The sequence below is a fragment of the Pezoporus wallicus genome, unplaced genomic scaffold (genome assembly GCF_028554395.1).
Source record: "Pezoporus wallicus isolate ANWC-B61680 ecotype Strahan unplaced genomic scaffold, APGP_CSIRO_Pwel_v1 scaffold_6362, whole genome shotgun sequence".
NCBI classification, from domain to species: domain Eukaryota; kingdom Metazoa; phylum Chordata; class Aves; order Psittaciformes; family Psittacidae; genus Pezoporus; species Pezoporus wallicus.
Window position 1 is genome coordinate 2,618,243 of NW_026637663.1, and position 12,583 is coordinate 2,630,825.

Genomic DNA, 12,583 nt, shown 5'->3' on the forward strand with positions numbered 1-12,583 from the left:
TAGAATTTCTCATTGTTTAACAAGCTGCTTGCTAACAAGTGCAGCCAGCGTAACCAAATCAGGCAGTCTTCCACTCACCCTCTGGAACTCATTTGTGCTGTGCATGGAACACGTACAATGGGCTCTGCCATTCTACGTGAATGTGAGGATCTGCAAACCCAGAGGCTCCCACAGTTGGCTGCAGTGCTCAGAACTTGCCCCCTCCCCTGGGATGCGGGACTGAAGCAGTTTGATGTAATTGTTCCATAGGGCCACTGGGTCATGGGAACCGATGCCACAGGAGACGTGCCGGGCTCCTGGGCCTCCCCTGTGGTCCTGCAGCCTCCAGCAGCTGGGCAGCCTCCAGGGGATGGGCTGGGGCTGGGGCTTGGCAAAGGGTGTCCAGGGGCTGGCTGCAGCCAGAGGCATCCCTGTGGAAGGGGAGATGCTCTTGCTCCACAGCTTGCACTTATGAGTATCTGACATGTTGTAGCTTAGCAGGAAGAAGAGCTCGGTGGTGGGGGACAGGAACACAGCTAATGCTCTTCCTAATCCCACAGGCACCTGTCACCAGCTTCAGACTCCCAAACACTTGTACAGTCTGGCTGGCACCTCTGACTCCACATGCACTCCCTACTGAGTGTCACTGCTGCAGGAATCAACCATGACTGTTGGTGGCTGCTGGCCCATGGCGGGGTCACACTGAGCAGGAGGCAGAGCTGCTGCTGCTGCACAAAGCACTGGAGATTCTGCAACCTTCAGCTGCACATCACTTCCTCCTCGCTGAAGGTTACCACTTCTCTCAGGGTTTTGCACATTCACCCTCGAATCTGTAACATCAGCACTAAGCCCATCCAGCTGACCAGAGACGGTCCAGGGGGCTGGAGCAGCTGACAAGAGGAGCTCCTAGCCTGCAGCAAAGAGCTTGCACTATAAAAACAGGGTACTGTTTTGAAAAAGAAAAGCAGAAAACAGATAGTTCACTTTAACTTTCCAAAACCTGCCTTTGTCAATGGAAAATGCTTTGTTTCTGTCACACTGTGGTTCTAACAACACCACCCACCACTTGTTTCCCCTCCCCTCCAAATCTGCTTGTACTGAAGGCCGTGAAGTCTTCCTCAGTAATCTTGTGCAGTGACTCGCTGTCTTTAGAGGCTGGTACTAACAGCTGATAACTTTCAGTGTTCTGTGGGACGAGGGGCTGCATTTTCCATGAGCCATGGATTTCATCGTGATTTGTCTCTAAGGATCTAACTGGTATGCTAATGTCAATGCTTCTCTGTACTCCACAGAACAGGGGAGAGGTTGGTTGTGTCATAGGCTTGTGCTCCCTGAGCCCTGAGACTCAATGCACGTGTTGTGAAGGGCTGGGTACTCAGCTCTGTCACTGTGACCTTCTCAGGGTGTCCAGGGTTATCTCCCGTCAACAAAGGCGAAGCACCCCCTTATCAGTCTGCTTTTAGAGAGCTAGCAGGGGCATTTTAAATTAAAATGCCCAGGGGCATTTTAAAAGTATATAAATAAGAATAAAACTTTACCATTGCTCTTTAAAAATAAGACTATGAAAACTGGAAAAAATAAGTAAGTTTGGAATGAAATCTTTGTTCTGGTGCACTTGATCTCTGAGGTTTGAATGAAATGGCAAAAACCCTTTATGCTGTTTAAACACTTGTTTGTATACTCCACTACTCAAAAAGACTCAGAAAAATCTGAGTACAAGATGTCACTGACGTAAAACAATAACCAATCAGTACTGCAATTCAAATTACTTTTCTTCTTTTGTAATCAAAGTAGGCCAGGAGACATTTGCTGAGACTCCTTTTTTATGCTGACAGCACCCACACCTGCCATCGCCCAGCTGCTCTTGCTGGGGCACAGCATGAGCCTTGTGGCAGCTTCTCATGTTTTTCAGCTCCCTTGAATGAGGAACCGTGGGCACAAGGGCGTACACTTGCTATTGCAATTGTTTAAGGCTGCTCTGCTCCCCAGGGAATTGCAGGCAATGGCTGTCTTCCTTCTCAGACAACTCTCTTGCTTGCAGAACTTGCAAAACAAAGCAAACGGGATGCTGAAGGCTCCGCTGGTCAAAGTCCCAGACGTACCTATGAAATACATTAAAGTTAAATAAGCGGATTTCACTAGTACTACTGCTGCAGGCACAGCGCTCGAATCCAGAATTCCCAGGAGCAGCACATTTGCAAAACAAAATATACTGATTTTATTTCCTTTTTTTTTTTTTTTACCCTAAGTTGAGGTAAATCATTAATGTGCTGAAGTAAGTGGGAACACAGGACTAGAAGAGAGCTGTCACTTCCCAAAGACCAATTTCTTGTTATTACATTAACACCCCCCCCCCATATTTAAGCTGATCATACTCCTTCCTGAAAGCATTCAGGATTTTCGTCCCATTCTTCTCCCAGCTTGTCCAGCAACTGCAGTTCTCTGAGGACCAGATCAGTTTGGAGCCCAGATGCACTATCATGCTAGAGGTGATATGATCTTGTCAGCCAGGCCAAGGCGCTCTGACACTCTCGGATCAGATGTCTGACATAAGTGACTATGTCATTTCCTAACTGAAGGGGAAAAGTGTGCTTCACAGGAAGTTTCTTTAGGTTTTCAGAGCAAAAATGTAAGTCAAGACCCAAGCAAGTTTCAGGCTGGGTCCTGTTCCCAGTCAAGCCAAGGAGTGAGCTTTGCTGGATCTTTTGATGGGAGCTGCTGCAGTAATTAAAACGTTTAAAATACATGCTTAAAAATAATTACTTTCATCTGGAACAATGCCAGCATGCTAATTTTGGTGGAAAATGGGTAGTTGTGCATGAGAGGAATTGCATACGGTCAGTAGCAGCTCCCATGCTCGTGGCAAGAGGAACCCCAGCTAATCCAGCTCATGACTTCCTCACCAAGTGGGTTAGTGATGACCCACGGTCTGTAGAAGAGCTGTGTGGGAGCAAGAACAAAAGGCAAATCAAGGCAGGTCACTGTGTGTGCTTTGACAAGCTCCAGGGTTGACACTGGAACTGGAGAGCCAGCACAAAGCCTCCAAACAGGTAACATTTCCTCAGTGGATCTAAAGGGTTAAGATGAAAGAGATTTTCTTTTCTGCCCAAATTAGGAAAGCAAATAAGCTTCTGAGATCCCCTGGTTTGCATGTATGTCTGAGTCCTGGAAGACCTGTACCAAATAAAGACTTCATGTAAACAATTGGACAAAAACAAATCATCCAATTTATTATGTGAGGTAGAAAGAGCACAGTGTAAGAGGGGGTGAAGGCAGCCCCCTGGAGTCAGTGGGTGATTTTGGAAGGGGTGCGTAGAGAGAAAAGAGCTTTGACTGCTGGTGGCGAGACAAGAGGAGGGCAAGGCCAGGTTGGACAGATTCTTGGGTAACATGGTCTAGTGAAAGGAACCCCCCATGGCAGGGGGGTTGGAACTAGATGATCTTAAAGTCCTTTCCAACCCTAACAATTCCATGATCCTATGAAGCAGATTATGATAAGAGTGAGTGTGGGGAACCACTGGGTAGAAATGAAATGATGAGATGTTGCAGGGAGAACTGAAGATACGTGCTCTTCATACCGGTTTTACTTGTGCTTTGAGGGCTCTGTCTGCACTAAATTAAAGGAAAAAGTCACATGGCTTTGTTCTTTAGAATTTTTTTCCTTTCTATCATTCTTCCATTCATTTACCCAGTCTCTCAAGTCTTGTATGGCACTTCAGGTTGACACAAGAAGGAAGTTAATGCCCCAAGGGAGAGCTGCAGAGCACATAGGCGATGAGAGAAAAGGCAGAGCAAAAAAGTAATCAAGAAACAGACATAAAGGAAGAAGAGATGAAATAAAAAGCTGCAGACATTGGAGTAATATGGAAGACAAAGGAGGCACAACAGGCACTTTAGCACTGCGTATTCTGCTCCTTTTGCTTTGTCAAATTCAACACAAGGCTCAGAGTTTGAAGCCAATGCAATGGCAGAAATACTATTTTAAGGTCTGTTTCTTCTCAAATCAGCTGTCGAACAGATGATTTGGCATCCCAGGCCTTTGCCTAGCCCCAGGAGGGCATCTCTGGCTTCTGCATCCATCAGATTGTGAAGTTACCCAAGAGCAGAAGGGGCAAGGGCCCAGAAAGGAAATGCTTCCCCACTTTTCCCCAGAAGTGTTTCCAAATCCTCATCTGAGAAAAACAGCTTGGCTTTAGCATATGAGAAAGAAATGACCCCAGAAGGGAGGGGCCACCTGTGCCCATTCCAGAACAATTTTGATTCTTATGCAACGTTTTGTATGGGAAGAAAGGCTTTTCAAAGTACACTTAATTCTCGTCGTGGTGCTATAACAGCCATGTCCAAGAGCAGTACAAGTGGCTGATCTGCTTGTGATACAAGGGTATGCTTGAGACATGTGAGCAACAAGGGAAAATACAAGTATTGCCACTGGAAGATTGTGCCGGTTACTGCAGTTGGGGAATGCTCTTGGCTGTGAATTAGGGCGAAGACTGCATCTCATGTTGTGTTAACATAAAGTCCTGTTCTTGGAAGCCAGAAGGTATAATTAGTCTTACTCTATCACATTTCCACTGGGGAAGTCTGTTTCACCACCAACACAGGGAATGAATGCTTGGAGAGCCCAGCCTTGTTTTGCCTGGTGCAACATGCCTGCAGGAAACCTGCACCTACAATTTAATGATCATCATGAGAAAGATTTGCATTTGCAATTGTGGAACAGACAATGCCACCCCCTCAGCAGCTTCTTCCCAGCTGATGAGAATGTGAGGACTGAAGCATTAAAGCCTTGATTGAATACAGTGCCTGGACACAGGCTTGAATTTAGGTGCTGTGATTTAAGCCATGTGTTCACACCATGCTGACTTGAGCTTACCTTTCAGAAGAGTTAGTGGTTTGTATCCCATTGAAAGCTTTTGTATTCAGAGGCTCCACCCTGATCCCATCCTCAGGTACACATACCAGCTTGCTTAAGTAGCTGAGAAGATGCAAGAATACCCTGCAAAACTAATTAGCTGGGATCAGGAAGCACCCTACAGCCTGAGGCTTATTCCCTGTTGTTGGGCTCACAAATTCTGTACTGTAGTTTAACACTGCCAAAACAGGGCTAGTAATTGCCCACAGAGACTATCACAGGTGATAGGAAACAAAACCACACATTTACAGGTCCTGGCCAGCATCCTCACATGTTGCCTCCTCTGTCACAGCACAGTCAACAAACAACAGACACAGACTCCTGCCAGGTGAGGGATGAACCCCACTGCCTCGTCATCTTGACATGGTGCTGCATGTGGCTCTGGGTGGCAACCAGCCACTGTCTCCATGGCTCTCCTGGAGCTCCCCATCATGCCCAGATCATTGCCAGTAGCGGGTGAGTGCCACAACCTCCCTCATCATCACTATGCAGGGGTATGGATGTTGGTAATAGCACCAGCTTCAGAGATCCATTGATCTGTGTGGTCTTCAGCACCAAGGCAAGCTGCGGTGGTAGCAGGCAGGGCAGGTAGCACACACCAAGGATGCCTCAGTGGCTCTGCATTGGCAGTAGACGTCTGCACCTTGTCCGCAGGGCTAGTGAGGCACTGCTTGGCCCAGAACAGCAGTGACCTGCTGGCAGCTGACCACTTTGAGACCATTTCTTTGCTCTGTGCTTCTGCAGTTTGGCTCCTCCCCTATTAATTCCAGTATACCATTTATTCGGAAAGGAGAGATCAGCCTGTCACCCCTCCGGTGCACTCAATCTCTATGCAGTGATAAAAGACAGCTCTGGTTTTGGTCTTCAGCCATCATAGTATCTCCAAAACTTTACAGTGAATCAAACAGATACAGTCCATCTAGTTATTTACTGATCTCTTTACCTGATTTTTTTCTTTTGACTAATATGGTTTCTAAACCATCAAGCATATCCTAATCTCTTCCTGATTCTTCCTTCTCACTGATTTTTCCTTCCCTTTCTCAAAAACACCACCAGAAACTAAGCGTTTCTTCGCCCAGGAGAGTGGTAAGTTTATAAGTATTTTGGCAGTATATGTGTATGTGTATAAATATTATGCATTTTATATACTATACAGTCATCTGGAGTATTGGTACATTCAGCCTGATGAGGAGGCATTGTCTAGCTCTGTGACTGACACCTTATTATCTCCTTCCACCAATACATATTTGGATGAGTACTAAGGAAATAGCTTTGCTGAGAATATATCTGAGATCAGAGTTTGATTTCCTTGTACCACAGCAGAACAGTCCACACAACAGTGTAGGTGGAGAAAACTCAATCTGTTATGGGTATTAAGTATGCCTTAAGTCACGCTTGTAAACTCTGCTCCTAAATCAGAATGTATATTCCTATCAACGGGAACGTGGGTGCAAACCACAACAAGCTATTGAAAGATTAGGCCAGGAACTGTGAGAAAAAAAATATAGGGCAGTGAGGCAGAGAAACAGGACAGACGATGCAGTGCTGCCAGCCTTCTAGCTTTTTAACCCAAGTGCCTTGTGAGCAGTTGAAGTGCAGTTAAGTGCTTCCTTGCCAGGGCTCTATCCTGTGTGTTTTCCTGGGACTGTGCTGGCTAGGGGGCTGGTGGTACGCTGAACATTTCTATGTTACCGTGGCTCTCCCCTGCACAGCCAGCTCAGCCCCACTCCAGCTACAGTGGGTGCACAAGCAGACAGTACAGCCTACCTGGGACATGCCTTTGAAGCCCTTCCTGTGGCTGGCTCCACTGAGGTCAGCAGCGTGGACTGTATGGCCAAGTGCCACACAGAAATGCTGGTGTGTTGTTCGTAGGGCAAGAAAAAAGATGTGTCCTTGATAGCAAAAGTTAAAGAGAAAGCATGGCAAGATAGAAAAACATAGTCCTAGGAAATGTGTTCAGCAGGAAATAAAGGCAGCAATAGTCTCTGGAATTCTGAGGAAAGTATTTTTTGTTAACAAAAGACTGAGGCTTCAAGTGAGTCTGAACATATCTTAGTTGATGGAAGTCCCTGTTAAGGAGAAGGAGAATCTGGAGATGTCTTTGACCTCTCCACATCACAGAATAAAGGAACCTGATGCTTTGGTGCAGGAAGAAGAAACAGAATTCCTAAAAAATGCAGAACTTCAGGTTCTTTATCTGCAGCTGCAGTTCAGTTGGTTGTTGCTCACCAGCTAACCTATTTTGTGTTATCTCAGTTCTACAGAGCAAATGCTGTGACCAAACAAACCTATGAATAGAAGAGAACAAGTCAATACTGGTTTTGGAAGCAAACTGACACAGCTAGTATAGAGTTCATGCTGAACCTTCGGCAAGATGAACCACCACATCACTGTGGGAGACAGAAATCCTGAAACTGGAGTCCTAAAGAGCAGCTTTTGTTCACGTGCAGGGGCTGAATTGTTACCTGGTTTACTGACACTGATTGCCATGGCTTCGTGATGAATTTCCACAGATGAGCATCTTGTCCCATTTCTGTTGCAGGTATAAAGGAGAAAGCTGGAAAAGGTGGAAAACTAAAAAAGCCAAGACTGCTTGTTTTTACTATATTAGAATCAAACTCATTTCTTATTGTGTTGGTGAGGTTGAAGTAGTAGGTGAATTCCTTGTTGGTTGATGAGAAAATAAACATGACACAGCAGTGTGCACTTGCAGCCCAGAAAGCCAACCGTATCCTGGGCTGCATCAAAAGGAGCATGACCAGCAGGTCGCAGGAGGTGATCCTGCCCCTCTACTCTGCTCTTGTGAGACCTCACCTGGAGTATTGTGTGCAGTTCTGGTGTCCTCAACATAAAAAGGACATGGAACTGTTGGAACAAGTCCAGAGGAGGGCCACGAGGATGATCAGGGGACTGGAGCACCTCCTGTATGAAGACAGGCTGAGGAAGTTGGGGCTGTTCAGCTGGAGAAGGCTGTGTGGAGACCTCATAGCAGCCTTACAGTATCTGAAGGGGGCCTATGGGGATGCTGGGGACGGACTCTTCATTAGGGACTGTAGTGATAGGACAAGGGGTAACGGGTTTAAGCTTAAACAGGAGAAGTTCAGGGTAGACATAAGGAGGAAGTTCTTTACTGTAAGTGTGGTGAAGCACTGGAATGGGTTGCCCAAAGAAGTGATAAATGCTCCATCCCTGGTGGTGTTCAAGGCCAGGCTGGACAGAACCTTGGGCAATATGTTCTAGTGTGAGGTGTCCCTGCCCATGTCAGGGGTTTGGAACTTGATGATCTTAAGTTCCTTTCCAACTCTGACTATTCTATGATTCTGTATACGCTGGATAGAAGAGACAGACAGTTCAGCATTTTCATTCAGCGACCTTGTGGCTTTATGCAGTAAATCTTCTGCATAAGCTTGTTTCGTATTTGTGTTCAAGCTAGATCACCTTAAAAATACAAATTATCCCTGAGCCTAATATTTGTCTTTGAAAAGAGACTAGTATTAGAAGTGGTTCAAAAAAAATAGAAAAACTTAGGTCAAAGGGAAATGTTTGGCTACTTGAGATACTTCATTTTAAAAATTCAACATTTGAGAAAAATCCAAGAGTTGAAAGAAGTATTTCCCTTCTGAAATGAAGTTTTCGTGCACTCTGCTCTGGTTCATCTCTGTCAGACAGGCTCCCAGTCGGACAGCAAGAGAAGAAGAGAATTGTATTGCAAAGTTGTATTCCATGGTGCTTGGTGTTCAATCCAGTAAAGGAAAAATGAGACATGAGAAAACTGGGCTACAGTTTCCCTGCAGAACCACAGTGTGATATCCACAGTGAATTTTTGATTTTAAAATCTTAAATTAATCCATGGACTTTTAGCCCACTTTCACAGTTCAGATGGAAATTCCTTTATTAAATCCCAGCATCACATAGCAATACACAGCTCTTTCAGTCATGTCCCTACAAAGCTCTTGTTTTTTATTGCTTATTACCTAATTACATCCCAACATGATAGTTACAGTTGCAAGCATGCTATTAGATGACTTGTAAAGATATTGCCCTAAGGACTCACAGACCTATCCTGACTGAGTCCAAGAGTGTTCAGAAAAGGCTGTCAGCAATTCCTATGTCATCTACTTGGATTTTTTGCCTCCATGCAGCAGTTATCATCCTTTTAAATAATTCTGCAATACAAGGGATCCTCAGCACCACAGCTCTTTCTCTTGTATGCAGAAGAGTGGAGGGGGATAGGTGGAGAAGCAGACTTCAGCGAAAAATCGTGACTGTTCAGCAAACCCAACTAAAGAGACTAAGGTTTCACAGGAACAGGCATCAAGCATTTTACTTAACCAACTATTCCTGAAGTCTGAGAGCAAATAAAGAATAATGGCTAAATTCTGTGATAGGTTGGAAATGCATGTAAATGATGAGTGTGTGATACACAATAAAAATAAGAAGAGGGGTAAAAGAAAGAAGGCAGGCAGAGTAGTACAATCAGGAACAAAGATCATTTCAGGACAATCTTTCTTTCTAGAGCAGACACTTCATACAGCTTAGTCTGACCAACAATTCTGTTTCAGGAAGGATTTGGATATCTGTTGATGGGAATCTCCAAGAACAACACAGGTTGAAGGATAGAGCACCATGGTACCAGAGCCTTCTTCCATTATCAGTAACACAAAATGCCTTAGTTTCTGTGAGGTAAGTGGATATAACCACACCACCTAATCTCAACCAAAACAAAGCAAAAGCTAAGTTTACTTGCTACTTGGCACTCACACTTTTTCTTCTAATCTTTTATCATGGAAAGCTCTGACTCATCTCTGCCACATCTCTCATATTTTCTAATCCTGGAACTTCTGCTTTGCATGACTAAAGCTAAAATGGTCTAAACTGCATAGACTAGTTAATCATATACGCTGAGTTATTTCTTCCATTCTTATCCTGTTCTCTTCTTAATGGTTTCCTGTATTATCTTACGTGTATAAAATGAAAATGTGGAATACAAATACTCATTCCTCTATTGCCTTACACTACATAGCAGTGGTTGCCCGAATGCTTGGTAGCTGGTGGGGCTGCCATCAGGCAGGTGCATTTTCTCTTGTGATATGTCATGATGCTGGGTTTGGTGCTAGCGTTTGTGCAATTGGTAACTGGACCAAGAAGGAAGTAAGACTCAGAGTGATTTTAGCAAGGGTAAATTTCTGTCCCCAAGGTAAGAGCTGCCACCTGTAATACATGTTAGGGCTAAAGGGTAGGTCTACAGACAGTTAAAGAGCCTCTGAAACCCAAGGACAGAGGAGACCTCACATTCAGCGTGGCTGAAGATAGAAGCTGTCTGAATAAGCAAGGTTTTGTGAAGGACTCATGGTGATGTATCATTAAGAGGGAGATGTTGCTGAGGCTTTGCAGGGAACTGAATGCCAATGGGCAAAGATTCAGCCGAAGCATAACCAAGAGCGGATCGGCGTACAGAAAGAAGTGAGGCTGGTTTGTGAAGAAAGAAGAGGGTTGTGAAGAAAGAAGACAGCTGCTCTGTACTTCATTAAGGCTCAGGTTCCCCTCTCTGTGACCTGGTGGGAGGCAGGAAGGGAGGAGGAACACATTTCCACTTGCAAAGGACACTTCTAAAAGAATAGATACAGAAATATGTCATGGAGATTCATTGAGAGGTAAACACTTACTGGTTTTAATAAAGACATTTCTTCTTCTCCTTGTCCAGCAATACATTCTCCACTCATTTTCATACATTTAAAAATTTTATATATATTTTTTTTAATATTTTTTCCTCCTTCAGCCCCCAAACCCACAGAAAGATGGGCAATAGAAAAACCTTGTTATTTTATATCAGTTTCTCCCAAGCTCACAGCATCATTCACATCTCCTTGCTTCCTAGCACTCTCCCTCTTCTCCCCACCCTTCTCTGACTTGGGAAACTCCCTGCAATTGTCCTCTGGCTGCTTCCCCCCTCCAGCACTGTGACAGGACACAGAGGTACAAGTCAGATGCAGAACACCACATGTGCTGCACCCAGGCAGCTAAATGTGGCCATGAATGCATCTGGCAGCTTCTGTACCCAAATGGTCTGATTTCCCCTCTGGCTGTGGGGTTGCACAAGTGAAGACAGCCTGGAGTTGTTCTCCTGGCCAGCAGAAACGTGTCTGGGCAGCACCCACCTCACTCTGGTGCTGCAGAGCTCCTGACACGTGGCATCACCCCTGAGTGCTGATCGCTGGCATGCCACCAGAGCTGTGCAGGTGGGAAAGATGAACATGCGGCTCAAGTCAAGAGCAGGAACATCTCCAGATCCACCTGTGCTCACCTGACAGTCAGTCCATGGAGTTACAGGCAAACAATTCTTCCAACTTTCACCTGGGTGATGCGGTAATGGGACAGACAGGGATTTCCAGAGCCCAACACACTGGTTTTGGGCCCATCTACCCCTAGCTTTCTGTCTGCTATTATCAACCCTTTTCTCATCAAGCATTTCAGAGCAGAACCTAAAATGCATGAATCATCCAAAAATATCTCTGGCTAAGAACAGAAAAGATATCTGAAAATAGCCTTACCAAACTATTTTTAGGGGCCTAGGGTATGCTAACTGTAAATCGCCCATCTCTCACTAGCCACCTTATTCTTACCTCAGATAAGGCTTTTAATGGGTTTTCTCTGGTTTTCAGGCCCTCTGCCACACACCCTAAATCCATTTTCATAAACAATATGCGGTGGGTCTTCACCACTCAGAAAAAAATATGATTAATTCACCTCTATCAACTTTGATTGTCAAAATCTCTCAGTAGGGTTTTGGGATTAAGCAGTAATCCTTGCTTTTGAAGCCTGCTGTTCCCTACTGTTCTCACAAAAACACACCACCATGATTTCAATTTACAACCGGCTTTATAACAACTAAGTAGCCACTTCATCCTAACCCTTATTCTGGACTTAATCTTGTTAGTCTTTATCTTCTGTTTTCTTAAATCTTAACTTCAACCATAGCCTTACTTTTACTATGAGCAGATGATTCCTGCTGGCCTCAAAACTGGCTGGTGATGCATACTTTAAGCTTGCTTTGCAGAAGCCAACAATAAATCCAGCTCTTATACCTGTTGCATATAAACCACAGCCCATCAGTTACCACCCTTTAGGGAACTGTGCGTATGCTAGGATCATTATGACATGAGTAGGATAAAAGATGTCTAGCGAGTTCTGTGGTGGGTTTTGGCTTAGGGTAACTTTAACCCTAAGGTTTACCCTAAGCCTAACTCTTACTTTAATGATACTCTCATCTCACATAACTATATGTCATTCTGCCTCATCTAGTATCTGTGAACCTTACTGGATCTATTTTCCAGTGTGCCCTTCAACCCTCTGTTGGTTGGTTGAGCCCAGCTCTTTAGTCCACACTCCTCTGAAACCTCATCTCAGTTCCTAACCTTTGTTTGAGCTGAGTAATTATGGAATGAATTTCAGCTGAAGAGCAGTAATAACTGAATGGCCATCAGGAAAAATTGCACTGCCCGAAAGTGCTGCCAAAGCTCATCCCTTAAGGATTTCTGTTATGGCTTGTGTAAGGATATAATTAGGAGATCTGACTCCCAGGTACTCCGAGGCTCTTTTATATACTGGCTCCTGTATCAATCCCTCTAAAATGGCTTATATAATCCTAAATTGTTGGGTCATGTTTAGTGAATGAATTGCATGTTCTTTTCA